At 46.9% G+C, this 14,519-nt stretch overlaps 1 protein-coding gene across 2 annotated transcripts in view; it reads right to left on the minus strand.

Annotated features, from left to right (window-relative positions):
* Window positions 1–14,170, minus strand: part of MAP3K13 (mitogen-activated protein kinase kinase kinase 13) — a 72,091-nt gene extending 57,921 nt beyond the window's left edge. Inside the window, exons 1-2 of one of the 2 annotated variants that reach the window (XM_042024693.1) lie at window positions 14,128–14,170; window positions 5,465–5,579 (exon numbers count right to left, since the gene is read on the minus strand). The gene's annotated coding sequence lies outside the window, so the exon portion shown is untranslated. Of the gene's footprint in view, window positions 1–5,464; window positions 5,580–14,127 lie in introns of those variants that run through there. The other variant, XM_042024696.1, reaches the window with a different exon arrangement.
* Between the last annotated feature and the right edge of the window lie 349 nt (window positions 14,171–14,519).

A 14,519-nucleotide genomic window follows, 5' to 3' on the forward strand; every position in this document is an offset into this window, starting at 1 on the left:
CCGGTGCAAGCACAGCTGTCTAGGAAATACACAGCAGAGAAACAGGAATGCAAAGTGTAAGCAGGAGTTCTGCTAGACCTGAAATGATCTGGACTGAGATACAACATCCTCTGCTACTGCTGCAACATTCTGTCAAACAAACATTAAGTTTTCCCCTTCTTACCTGCCCTCTCAAGAGAGAGCACAACCATTTAAGAGCACAAAGCTCCATTTTTCAAGTACAACAGAAAAATACAAAGTAGCAGCACACAATCGGGTTTGGGGTGGTAAACTACGCATACTCCTTTCCTTCCTAAGCTACAGCTGCAATGGACAATGCAAGGACAAGGGGGAATGGTTTTAAACTAAAAAACGAGAGATTTAGATTGGATCTTAGGAAGAAATCCTTCCCTGTGAGGGTGGGCAGGCCCTGGCACAGGGTGCCCAGAGAAGCTGTGGCTGCCCCTGGATCCCTGGCAGTGTCCAAGGCCAGGTTGGATGGGATAGTGGAAGGTGTCCCTGCCCATGGCAGAGGGTGGAATGAGAGGATTTTTAAAGTCCCTTCCAACCCAAACCATTCTGGGATTCTCTGAAACCGTCCAGTTTATTGTGAGCCCTTTTCTGCTCCATGTCATGCACCAGTGGCAGGGCCCCTGATTTCAGCCAGCTCAGCTCAGACTCCACCCAGGTGATGCTCTGGCAGTACCAGCAATGCCAGGAGAAGGGCAGGACAGAGCTCACCAAAGGTGTGCGCTACCCACTCAGAGCCACCACCTCAAACCTCTGTCACAGGGCACTTCAAAGATGGACAAACCACTGAAGGTGGATGAAATAGCAGCTGAGATTGCCTGCACTTGCCTTCACAGGCTGGGACTTTAATTAGAGCACTCTAGAGTGCATCAATAACAATTTTAGAAAAAACAATACCGACTTCATTTACTTTTACAAAGCCTTTGCCCTCATCTTCACTGACTACAAGTGTCAGAGAAAGGTCAAAATAGCTTAATTTGCTTCTGCGCTGGGCAAAAAGGCATGAAGAACAGCCAGTACATTTAGCTTTCTTCATTTGCACTGGGGCTTAAGGAAGGAGAGAAGGAATTTGTTATCCTCAAACTGACCCCAGGATAACCTGGTTGCTTTTACCATGGTTGTGTAAATCGAAAAAGAGAAAACCAGAGATTAAAGCTGAGATTAAAAGAGATGCATCAACTCAAAGACAGTAGTTAGATCTCAAGGCAAAAAAAACCTGTGGTAACAGACATCAGAACACAAAAAACTGAGCAGCTTTCCAAACACAGCTACTCCAAAATAGCAGGCAATGCAATGCTCAGGCACCAGAGAATGGAGACCAAGTCAAGTGGTAAATGAATTAAATAAAAGTAGATTGTGGTCCTTATGAGTAATGCTGAATTCTCCTTTACCTGGAAGCACTGGGCAAACATTATTTTAATAGAAATGTAATTCTGCTTCAAGATGGCAAGTGCAATGTGCTTGAGAAACAATATAATCTTATTTGATAAGGGGACCTGCAGACAAGCAACGCTACCTGGCACATTTACAGTTCCTTTCTTGCTGCACCTGTATCTATTAATCAGTATCCAAAAGTCACACATAATCAGAACATAATCAAACATTTTTTAAATGCATCCACACAATATTTAAATGTGGGATAAGTATATCTTGAAAATAGAATTGTTTTACTCAGGCAGCTGGAAAAAACATCATGGGAATCTGAAGCAATGTCTCCTTTTCCCTCCAGTGTGATTACAGGTTTTTACAGTGTATTTCCTCCACTAAATGTCAGCCTAAAGTGCTCTGCTTAGCAAAAATTATTTTCTTAACAGCAGATCTTAATAAAATAAAAGTGTGCAGTGGTTTTAGTCTGGACACTTTCTAACTAAACTGGGCTACAGACGACTCCTGGCATAGAAAGGTCCCAGACCAGGAATTCCTGAAGTTTTGCTCATGGCAAGTTAATTACAGTGCAGTGGGTGAGCAGCTCGCCTCAGGCTGATGCTGATTGTACACTGTGCCATTAAGGGGATCCATCAGGCCTCAGTGGTGATACTTCACATCCAGTTAAAGCAAAACAAATGGTTCCCAACACAGCAGCTGGAACATCCCAGCAAGCCCACGTACATCCAGCAGCCAAGCTGTCAAATCCACTGCTGCAACACCGGCTGTAAATTCCATGCGGGGATGAATCTTAGGGATCTTCCTACAGGAAACTTGGTGTGTCTCAGGCTGTTCTCACTGCTTGTGCCACAGCTCAGCAGCACCTACTGGGCTTGCAGTTTAAAACATGGAACCCTCGGGATCACCAGGAAAGAGAGAGAACTCCACAATTAGCTGGACTTCCTTAAGTGTCCTTGGAGGTGGCTGGGACAGCTTTCCTTGGCAGAAGGGAATAAGCAAAGCCCTGAAGGAAGTTTTAGTACAATAAAGATGTAACCAGAAGTTGATGCAGCTCTGCCCCACAGCTCTCACCTCCAATGGCCTGGTCAGCTCCCCCAGAACAGTCTCAGCCACCCAGCACCAGAAACATTCCCTCTCTCAGAGAAAATAAGGATGGAAACTGATTCTGGCTGGGCAGCGTCATCCAGTTTTTGCCCAAGGTTCAAACCATCCATATTTTGTCAAGATGCAGGTTAAATTGATGGCATATTTTTGTCCTAATGAGACAAGAATTTAATCCACGAACACCAAGGCATTTTCAAATCCCATAAGTGACGACATGCTGGGGCAGACAGGCAAGGAGAGAACCTACCAGGGACCTCTACACCTATCCAAGGTTTTATAGTTAGGATAGAAGTCTGACAGAGTCAAATCTCCACATGGAAAACAGACACAAATCCAGACTCCAGACAAAACCCAATGGTTATCCAGTATCAGAACATGTGCACACTGCAGTCAGCCTTATGATGCACAGGTGGGCTAGTGAGTAACATGCCCCTGTCCCTTGCTAGTAGAGCTTCCCAGCGAGCACACACACTTGAAGCACCCTGTCCCTGTCCCCATGGAAGCTGCAAATCTCCTCCAGGAGATGCACCATGTCATCATATGTTACCCAGAGAGGTTGTGGCTTCCACACCCCAGAATTGGTCAAGGTCAGGCTGGATGGAGCCCTGAACAACCTGATCTAGTGAGTGGTGCGGGGGGTGGAACTGGATGAACTCTAAGGTCCCTTCCAACACAAACCAATCCATGGTTCTAGGATTCTACAATCATTCCTGAGCCACCTCTGGCTGCAGCAGCTGCTGGAGAAGCACAGCTCATAGAGCTCCAGCCCTCCCCGCAGCAGCCCAGCAGGAACAAAGTGCTGAAGGCTCCAGTGAGAGCTCTGAACACCGTGTGCTCCCATGAGATGCACTTCCTCCCATGCCCTGTCCTGCAGGAGGGATGCAGCCAGAGCAGGCACCACATCCAGCCCACAGGCCACCTGGCAAGACACCTCTGATCAAGAGCCAAGAACCAGAACTGTTTTACTGGAAATATCTCCAAGTATTTCCCAGCTACTCTTGAAAATCCCTCCTCGAACAAGGCTGGAACAGCTCCTGGCTCCAGTGCAGGCACCTCTCCCCAGCTGCACACCGTGAGAAGTCCTTGTGCTGACAAAACCTGGTGGGGTTGTGATAGCAGCTAAGAAAACAGAGAGTAAACAACACACAAGAAATAGGAACAAGTACTCAGAACAGGAATACCAGCACAGCCTGATATTTACTTAATGACTCATTCAGAGGAGGATCCATCCCTTTAGGCTTATGGCCAGCATGAGAACAGGTAATAGGAGAGTGTATGAAATCACTGGAGCTCAGCTCCTCCTGACCTCTGAGAACAAAGAAGCCTTAGAACAGCAAAAAATATCCTCTTTTCACTCCCTCTCTTCACCCTGTTGCACAATCTTTCTCCACAGATTAAAGTCGCACCTTTTACAGACCAGGAAAAGAGAGAGCAAAAGGCAGAGAAAGTATTTCTGCTCATCCACACAACAGCAAAACACAGACTACACCAGAACAAGTATTTCCCAGTGAGACTCCCTAGCTTTAGGAGGGTTTTTGGCAAAAGGTTCACAGATAACATCTGAAGAGGACACTTGGAAAACACAGGCACTTAGGAAAGACAAGAGAGCTTTTGGAACTTGCTTTGGGGCTTTCAGGTTTCCATCCTTTTATGCAGAACTGTGCAGATCATACCAGACACCAAAGAGCAGCAGTGAATGTGAACAGTATTTCTCTCTCCAGCCACAAGACTTTTCTTCTTCAACAAGTAAGATCCCCTGACACTGCATCCTCTTGTACCTGTCAACTCCTACACTCCTGAGAGGCTCTCACTGCTGCCAAATATACAAATGTTCAGGGAACTCACATGGCTAATGAGCTTCAAATCTACAAAAACACATGAAGACTTCACTGTAGGCTGAACTTCTACTGGGATTTTTCCCTCACATGGAAAAGCATTTATGTACAAAAGGCCTGTGACACCAGTGCTGAACATTTTCAAGCTATTTCTGTGCAGACAGAATGACAACAGACAACCACCTATTTTTTACCATTTACATTCCACTATTGTCTTTGAGTTCAGAGCTGCTAGTTGGCTCACACCAAAAAATAGAAAGAATAATTATTAACAAAGTAGCCATCAGAAAAGCGAATTTATTGGCCTAATTTAAAAAAATCAGAATTAATGCTGCTAAGTAGGAAAACTTAGGCCTACATAGCTCATGGCTTCCTTTTATATGTTATTTATTAAAGTGAGAGTAAAGTCTGAACCAAGATATTTTAAACCTTAACAGTCTCAGAAATGCTGGCTTTATTTCAATGTTGAGTGTAGGACTTACGTAACATTTCCCAGTTTGATTTCTGTTATTAAAGGATTTTAAAACAAAACTGGATGGTCACTGCCTACAGCCCTAAGGGGCTGAGTACAAAAATAACATAAAAGATATCACAAACGCTACAAAATACAATTCTGATTTAATTTCATTCAAGCATTATGTTCTTTACTTTGGGGAAATTACTTTACCATCTTTGATAGCAAGCACTCCTCTTCAGCTCTTCTGAACACTGAAAATATCATTTGAGGTACAACTGGAACAAAACTTGGAAATGCCTTATGTAATTTAACACACTTGCCAAACTAAACCAAAGTTTGTCTTACAAGCTTTACTTTCTCATGCTGCAAACAAAACACCTACGTTTTCTCCACTCACCAGAAAATATCCATGTTCCCAATGGCTCACCTCCTTCACTAAGCACTCCAGCTTTTTCAAAGGCTTCAAATCAATGATAATTCATTAGTGGGAAATATTCCCTACTTCCTCCCCATTTCTCCTGGTGATAAAATACACACTTTCACAAGCAAGTTGCCATGGGCTGTGCCAGCCCAGAGAGGCAGTGTCAGGCCAAGCTGGAGTGAGGGTGGATCTGCCTTTGGTCAAGGCCCAAGACATCAGGCCACTCATCTGTCACACACCAAACCTACTCACCTTCAGGACATGCTATTTTCCAGCAGGAAAGTGTGAAAAGGCTCATTTCGGAAGATGTAATGGTCCATCAGTTTTTGTCCTTAACTCTCTGTGCTGTTCCTCCCAAACTGGTGTTCTGGAGATATAAAAAGAACTTCAATTTAAAATACTGCTCAGATAAACACTAAATTTTTCCTGCTTTTTAGCAAGCTCACTGAAAGGTCACCTGAAACCCATCTGATGGTCCAGTGAATTACTGAATTACTGAATTACTGCTGTCTTATCTCAAAGGAGGCTGCAAGGAATTATTTCCTCACCCTTGCCACGCTCACAGCTTACACATCTACCATCCACAGCAGCAGACTGAGAATTCATCCTGAAGATTGGGAATGGGCAAGAGACTTATTTACAGCAGTATTGGTGCCAGACCAGACCTGAGAATTACACTGTGTTATCAAAGGTCCCTTTCCACCTTGCCTGCTACATCTGATATAGTGACATATATTTACTACACTTAGGTCTATCTCAAAAGCATAAACACTGAACTTTTCTGCTGAATTTTGCTACAGTTCCCTCGACAACAGATTACCTTCCCTCTCCTCGCCAGAGACACTTCGGTCCAACTGTGCAGCACAACCAGGGCACTTCTTACCCTGCTTGGGACTATGAGGAGTTGGACACATGTTTGCAAAATTAGGCTGAAAAGGCAAAGCAAAAGCACTGGGAGCATAAATGAGCAAATGCCACGTTAGAAGCAATCTCCCTGGCAGTCCCATTTTGCAGCCAAAATAATTAGACCACTAGCAAGAAACATCCCAAGTAGATAAATGGTGTGTTACGAGATTAACCAAGGTCGCTTCTCTTACATCTGTCTTTCTAAAAAGATGCCTCCCCCAAAAACTTAACCCTAGGGCTCCATCCAAATTAAAGATTCACTGTTGATGTACATCAGTACAAACTAAATCAAAGTATTCCAGAGCCTGCCAAGTGCTGACTGCCCAAGGAAAGGCCACATGCCTTCTAAGTGAGAGAAATCTCCATTTGAGAGCCACCTAAACTCTGAGACTGCTGCCGCTGCTGGGTGTTCAGAGATAACTGCCAACTCATTAAAATCCCACATTAGAAGTTTATTAAATATGCAAACATTAATGGAATTGGACTAGCAGCTACTTAGGCAGATAAAATTTCAACGCGGCGCATCCCGCAGTTCCCGTTATCAGCGCTGTGTCCTTTTGGAAGCGTCTGTGAAAGACCCACAAAGTTGCTCAAGGCAGTGAAACCCTTCAGCTCTTTCAGATTACTTAGGTCACACTCAAGGTTCCCACTAGCCCAGAAAAGACTCCTGCTTCCCAATAATTACAGCTCAGTATCTACTGTCCATTTCCACTTTCACACTTCACTGCTGGAGATGCAAAGTCTTCCCAAGGGTTCTTCCCCTTTTGGGGAATATCTGCAGGACAAGTCCCACAGCTCTTTGCAAGCTCACAGGTAGAGAGGTTTTATACATATCCCAAACTCACAGTCCTTGTCAACTTGCTGCTGGAAGAACTACAAAAGGAAGAGTAGGGTGTCATACAGACAACAGTGATGAAAGAAAAGGGCTTCAAAAGCACCTTTCCTGAACTTCAGGTAACTCCACACACGCACAATGCGTGTGTAGAGCTCTGCTTGGAGCTCCTCCTTTCCGCTCTCTCAAACACAAGCGTCAGTCCCCCCTGCAAACACCACTCTCGGCACATTTTGCTCCACAAAATGCAGTTTCATTCCTGGGTTACTCTGCAAAGTCCCAGTGCCTGCTGAGTGTCTCAACAAACCTCCAAGCTTTTGCTGTAGAGTGACATCAGACTTGGAAGTGTTCTTCACTAATGCTATCAGCATAATCTGAGCTAGCCCGAGGGAAAGTGGGACAAGGAATATCTCTCATCCCACAGAGAATAAACAAGTTCCTAAGAGTCCCTAATGCACCTTCAAGTGACTCTGGCAATAGCCAGTGGCTTCAAAGAATGTCTGGAAGATTTAATCCTCTAATTATGGAAAAACAAGCGTGGTCCAGCACCTCCTTCTTGGAGATGTGAGGTCTCAGCAAAAAGATGGAAATGAAATCTTAGGGAACCTTGGAAAAATGACTTACAGGGGAAGAAGGGAAATGAAGGAGTATGAAGTGATCTCCAAAGAAAACACTGAGCTCATTGAGCACAAAGAGTCTGAGCAGGTTCTTTACCACCACCACGAGCGACAGTCTGGAGAAGCGAGGACTGTTGCCATTGTCAACAACCTCCCAGCACCAGCCCATGGGATGCAAAACTGAACTCTGTGTTTCTTTCAGTCCTGCAACCACATGGGCCTCTCAAAATAGAAGGTTCAAGATGCCTTGGCCAAGATGGAATCAACAAAATCCCCCGTCCATCACCTGATGCAACACCAGGCATCACATGTTGCAGAACCTTGAGCAGCAGCCAGTTTGAGGTCAGGCACACAATAGCCTCCCACTCCTTGAACCAGGAAGCCAGGGCTTAGGTTTAGATTTTTTAAAGGAGAACTGAATTATTTTGGAAATTAAGGCAAAGAGAGACTTCAAGGTAATCTGGGTTCTGAAAAGGGTACTGACCAAATCTCACAGAGATTCTGGGGACTGATCTTTGCTGCTTCAGTGTGTTCAGAAACACAGGGAAGCAGCCAGCTCATGGCTGGCCCCAAGGTCAGCTATTCCCTGACAAAGCAAAGGAAAACCCATACGAATCCTTTTAAGAGACATCATTATGACCTTCTGTTGCAGACTGTACATTCTGGCCCTAGACATGGGGAAAAATGACTGTGCAAACACTCCCTAAGGCTCGAAGCACTAGGAGGCTTCTATACAGGTATGTCCTCAGTCAACCACCCATTTGGTCAGTCCAGAGCTCCTCAACTTGACTGCACTACACAGAAGCACATCAACAGTTTGGATTATCTCTGCCCAGAGAGCTCCTGCCCACAGGAACAGGCAGTGGATGACTGAACACAAAAATAATCCTTGTAGCTTACAGCCAGCACCCTTGTTCTGCCCACCAGGCTGCAGGAGGAGTCTCTACCCAGAGAGCACACTAAATCAGTTAGCCAGCACCAGTATTCCCTCCCAGTACAGACAGGCAAGCACACTGAAACTACAGGACACTGTGCCTAGGGGAATGTAAATAACCCATTGAAGGAGAGCCCCGTTTGTAAGGGAACCAGGGAGGTCACAGTGCTCCGTGTCAGGTACATCACATACTGACCCGTGCCCAGGGACACAGGAGTCCTTCCAGCAACCCTACAGCTAAAGCACCTGCTAAACATTCTCCTTTCCAAGGTGGTGTCCCAATGACACCAAGCACTGGTGAACTTCAGTGTTCAGGAGGACAGGTGGAAAACAAATGATTCTATGAGGACTCTGCCACCTGCTGAGGTCCATGGCACCACCAGCACAAGACCCCAGCACTCTGTTTCCTCCACCAGCATGGAGGCGTCAGGCTGACCTGAAGCCAGCAGCAGCACTGGATACCCAGCATCAGTGGGAAAGTCCTCTTTGAGGGATACGTGAGTTGCCCAGACACAGGGAAGGATGACATTGCAAGGAAATTTCATCCCCCTTAGCACTGAGCCATCCTGCCACAGGCCAAAGGTCACAACTGTAGTGGCACCAGCTAAGAGAGCGACAATCCAACCTGACAAGACAGGCTGGCACACTGATACAGAGGTGCAGATGCTGGGGACAACATCCTTTATCCGTGAGTTGTAGGGCAAATCTGCTGAGCTAAGATAGGAGCAACCAAAACTCACAAGTCTCTGAAATGCGGACAAGGTGTTTCCTGGCAACAGTAACAAACCAATGAAGTAAAATGAATGTTTTCTCAGCAATTTGCTGTCGGGTGACCTCGCTAAGACCCTTCTGCAGGAGAGAGGACCCTCTCTGACAGTACCACCACCAGCAGCTGACCCAGTACAGTGACACCAAGGCTGACACTGCTGCACTCCCCTCTGCTCGGCTCCGAGGCTGGATTCCTGACCACCTTCTCCCCAAGGGAACTTCACAAATAGCCTCTGCTCACTCAAGGGAGACCACGCCTCAATAAACCACAGGCAGAGGCCTTTGTTCACAGCCCACACCACAGCGGCTCGCCCGCTCCAGAGATGGATGCGAGGAGAAATGTAGGGCACACACGCAGAGAAAAAGAGACACTCAGAGTTCAGAGATGCCACAGATCCCATTGGCAGAGTCAGGAATGCCCATTAAAACATCCTGCACGTGCTGGGGTACAGCTCAACACAGGCTAGGCAGGCTAAGGGCAAAACACACCTCATCAGAAAGTTAAAAACTTGTGGGCTATGTCCCCCACTAAACTGCCTGATGAATCACTAAAGAAATATCTTTGTGATGTAACTATTCAGACTTACACAAAGAAGCCTTGTAATTAGCTCTCAGAGTAATCCTCTGGCCACCATCTGGAGCTCAGCCTAAACCTTGACCTCAGTCACACCAGACGACCACACATCCGTGACACACACCTGACAGTGAGTCACACCACTACACCGCATTCACAACCTGGAGAAAGTTGACAGGAATGCTAAAAAGTCGAGCCACTTTGTACTCTACAGGTTCTTCAGTTCACACCCATCACACTTAAGGAAATGGTTTCAAAAATATAAAGTTAAAAAGCAGGAGTCATCAACCCAATCCTGCGTCTAAAACAAAATGTTTCTTCCATCAAAACCTCAGTTTATAGTAAACAAAGTTGACACATGACATACACAACCTTCTTCCAATAACAAGGAGAAAAATCTTCCTAGAACCAGATTCTGACAGAAAACAGACCTACCACAGATATAAAATAACTTATTCCCCCAGGTATAGACAGGTCAAAGTATTTTACTATTAAAGGATGCCAAAATTCTTTTACCTAAAGCACCATAGATGACTGGATGTTCTTTTTTTTGTTAAAACCTTCTGATTAGCTTGAAAATCCTGTTCCCCACAAGCAAATAAAGTCCAAGACGCCTCCCACCTCTTAAAAAGCCTCTTAGCTAGAGAAAAATGAGTTTTCTTTAATATACTTTGTGTTGCTTGCTGAGCCCCCCACAGCAAAGCAGTCAAGAACGATACACACCACATCACCAAGAACAAAATTTATCTTGTCAGTCCCAGAGGAACTCTATTTCCAATGAAGTTCAGCAAGCAGATTTTAGACTTTTGTAGGAAAGCCCACAACACAAGGAAAGAGGGATGGAGCAGGCTGAAAGTGCTGAAACAGTTATTGCTTAGTTCATATCTCAGAGCAAATCTCTGCAAGAATGAGAAATGTTTATTTTTTCTAGGGATCACGTGTCTATAAAGCACAAAGAGCCTTCTGTAGTAGGAGCCATGGTCCCAGAGCAGAGACCTCCTGCCAGCTGGGCTCCTGGCACACACAATTCCCTCCAGCTCGAGGGACAGTTAAATACAAATAAGAGCAAGATTACAACAGACCACCAGACTTGGCACCACCAGGGAGACCCCACATTCCGGTCACTTCACTACAGAGACACAGACTGGGGCTGTCACCACCACCAGGTACAGACGTGGCTGTCTCCTCACATCATGCAGACTCCCAGCCCTGGGCATGGGGACACTATGGGGGGTTCCTGAGCCTCCTCTGGGACCACTCCCCGCAGCCAGATCGGCTTCAGTTTGGCAGGGGGTGGTTTAAAGTGATTACCTTTGCCACAACACCTTTCTCCTGGCTGCAGCTTCAGCAGGGATTACCCAAGACCAAAGTCCTACACAAGTCAATATTTAACTTGAGCTCTGCACTGCTGAGACCCACCTGGAATGTTGGATGTAGTCACTTCTTAAAGCTTATGCTGCCGTTTCTAACAAAACAATAATAACAGGCAAGTTATCTTCCCTGTGAGAAGTTGTGAAGAAAAATTCTACAGAGACAGCAGTAAGATCCAGCATAAGTAATTTTAATAAAGGAACTGAAAGAAAATGCTTCCAGGAAAGGAGCTCTACACAATGGGATGGGTACACTGCAGAGCAGGTTCAGGGCAGGGGCAAGAGCCACATGGCAAAAAGCATTTAAAACTAAACCACACCAAGGTCTGGAAATTCAGCATTTGTCCCAGAAGTAGTATTTTAACATTGCAATTAAGCCATTAATCTATGTCACAAAGGCTTATATAAAAGTCTTGCACATTACAAGGAGAAGCATTTATTCTCCACTAATCACCACTAAGTACGAACTGCTGTATTAACACAGACTTTAAAATAACACAATAAACAAAAGCGGTGTTTTTCCAGGTTAATTGTTCGTAGTCTTAGTGAGGGAAAGAAAATTGTTTATGTTAAAAAAAAAAAATTCTCTGCATGCAACCAATATAAATTTTTGCCAACAGTCTCACCTTTTGTCTTTTTGGACAGAGAGCTTTCTGCTGTGAGAAACAGCTGTTAAAATACAATTCAGGCCAAAAGTGAGCAACTGAGAGTAATTCCTTCTTTCCCTACATCTGTTTCAATTCTTTATCCACCTGTTCTTTGTGATTTCTTTATTTATTGTTAGCACTCCCACCTTTACATTTAGCAAAAACTGTTTTTCTTCTCTAAACAAGAACATCTGTTGTAGCAATGATTCCCGTGGAGTTATGGGTGAAAATCACCACAGACAGCATTCTAAAAATGCCCCAGTTCTACATTTTTAACCCTTCACAGGTAGCAGTTTGGTCAGCACCCAAAAGGAAACTTTTTCAGGGAACGAAAATATTATTTTTACTGGGAAAGAGTGGAAGGAAGAGGCTGAGGATATTAGGAACACCCAGAAATAAGGAGTAGCGCACAGCTTTCATCTCAAAAACATCCACAACAAAACAACAAACGCCACCAAAAAGCCAAACCACAAACACCAGGACTGTCCAGCGAAGTGCAGCCTCAGGGAACACTTTCAGGAGCAGCTTAATTAATTTTGATCCCTGTCATTGCCTAATGGGCGGGCCTGCCTCTCCCTGTTGGATGCACAGGTACAGACACACAGCTCCATGGATTCCATTTCCATATGGTGCTAATTGCTGGTGGGTTTGGCACGTGAATCCAGCCCACCACACCACCACTTACACCTGCACTTGAGGAGCAAGGAAAACAGACAAGCAGACGGATGGAAAAGAGGTGCACAGGGCTCCCCTTTCCAGCAGTAATATAATACCAAACCCGTTCCTGAAATTCTACGCTTCCCAATACATACAGTTACCACAAAAATGCAAAGTTTCACAGCTCAAATGGCTCCTTGGAGGAATCAGATCACGACTCCATTCCATCTGGGAGTGAATGCAGAAAGTATTTACCTGTATTCTTCTGCTCTGCTTTGAGACTGCGATCAGTATATATTAAGACCAGCCTACCTCTGAAGTAGTAAAACTACAGGTTAAAAGAACAACTGCAAGTGAAGCCCCAGCAAGGTCTCAGCAGTTTCCAGTTGCAAAATTTCCACAGAGCTCAAATGAGAGAGGAGGCAGGTTGCCATCTGTTTTCTCTAAAGGTTTTATTTTCATTGCACTACACCTACAAGTGTTCCTTACACCCAGTTGCCATCCATTTAGCAAAAATGAGGCACAGTACGAGACTGTGTCCAGGGAAACGCCCTTCCCTACAAGGAGAAAAGAGGAATGCTTTGGATTGGAAGGGATTTTAAAGCTCATCCCATTCCAGCCCTTGGGCAGGGACACCTTTCATTATCCCAGGTTGCTCCAAGCCCCATCCAACCTGGCCTTGGACACTTCCAAGTATGGAGCAGTCACAGCTTCTCTGGACAATCTGGGCCAGGGCCTCCCCACCCTCACTGGGAGGAATTCCTTCCCAATATCCCATCTATCCCTGCCCTTTGGCAGTGGGAAGCCATTCCCCTTGACCTGGCACTACAGTTCCTGCCTTCCCTCACTAACTTAAGAGCTGCACTTCTCTGAGCTAAGCCACATAGCCCAGAGAAGCATCCACTAAATTTATCCCACCCACTCTCCCAGACTTCTGCCAGGTGAGAGAAGCATCAAAATTCCTACACTTATTTTTTTTACTGGAGAGGGCACAAAACCACTGGAGCCTGTGCTGGTCTTCCTTGCTGACAGCAGCCCTCAGACAGGATTAGGACAGACACCACAGGCTTAACTCCGGTGGGATTTGCTCGAGGTTGTCTGGAGGCTGACTGAAACGCTTCCTGCTGCCCGGAAAGCAGCGATAACACCGCGGGACTGCTCCCCTGCCTCACAACAGGCACCGCCAGCACCTCGGCCGGGGCACCGGATCTCTTAAACTGGAGAAAGTCCCTTTTTGTATCAAATACACAAGCGTGAGAGCTCCGTGCCTGCAAACAGGAGAGGAGTTTCCTGAGCACCCCGACAGCCGAGCACCCCATTCCCCGAGCACCCCGTGCCCCTGAGCACTCCCGTTACCTGCCTACCGCATTCCCTGCGCGCCCCGTCACCCGCGCTCCCTCAGCACCCCGGACCCCGAGCACCGCCTTCCCTCACAGGGCACATCATTCCCTCAGCACTCCGTCACTCGGACACCGCGCTGCCTCAGCATCGCGCTGCCTCAGCATCGCGCTCCCTGCACACCCCGTACCCCTGAGCCCCCGTTCCCTGCGCCGCCCGTACCCCTGAATCCCCCGTTCCCTGCACACCCCGTACCCCTGAGCCCCCGTTACCTGCGCCGCCCGCTCCCGCAGCCCCGCGTCCCCGGCCGGCCCCGCCGCTCCGCCCCGCCCCGCCCCGCCCGCACACGTCACCTCCGGGCGCGCGCCAGCGGGCGAGCTTTAAAGCGGGGGCGGGGCCCGAGGGGTGTGGGCGTGGCCCGGGCTGTGGGCGGTGCTTCGGGTCGTGGGCGGGGGCTGAGGTCGCGGGCGGGGTGCGGGGTGGGCGGGGCCTGAGCGGGGTGGGCGGGGGGCCTGAGCGGTGTGAGCGGGGTGTGAGCCGGGTCTGAGGGTGTGAGCGGGGTCTGAGGGTGTGAGCGGGGTCTGAGCGGTGTGAGCGCGGTCTGAGGGGTGTGAGCCGGGTCTGAGGGGTGTGAGCGGGGTCTGAGCGGTGTGAGCGGGGTCTG

The sequence above is a fragment of the Corvus kubaryi genome, unplaced genomic scaffold (genome assembly GCF_017639235.1).
Source record: "Corvus kubaryi isolate FWS band 111438036 unplaced genomic scaffold, C.kubaryi_AGA036_p1.0 37264, whole genome shotgun sequence".
In the NCBI taxonomy this organism is placed as follows: domain Eukaryota; kingdom Metazoa; phylum Chordata; class Aves; order Passeriformes; family Corvidae; genus Corvus; species Corvus kubaryi.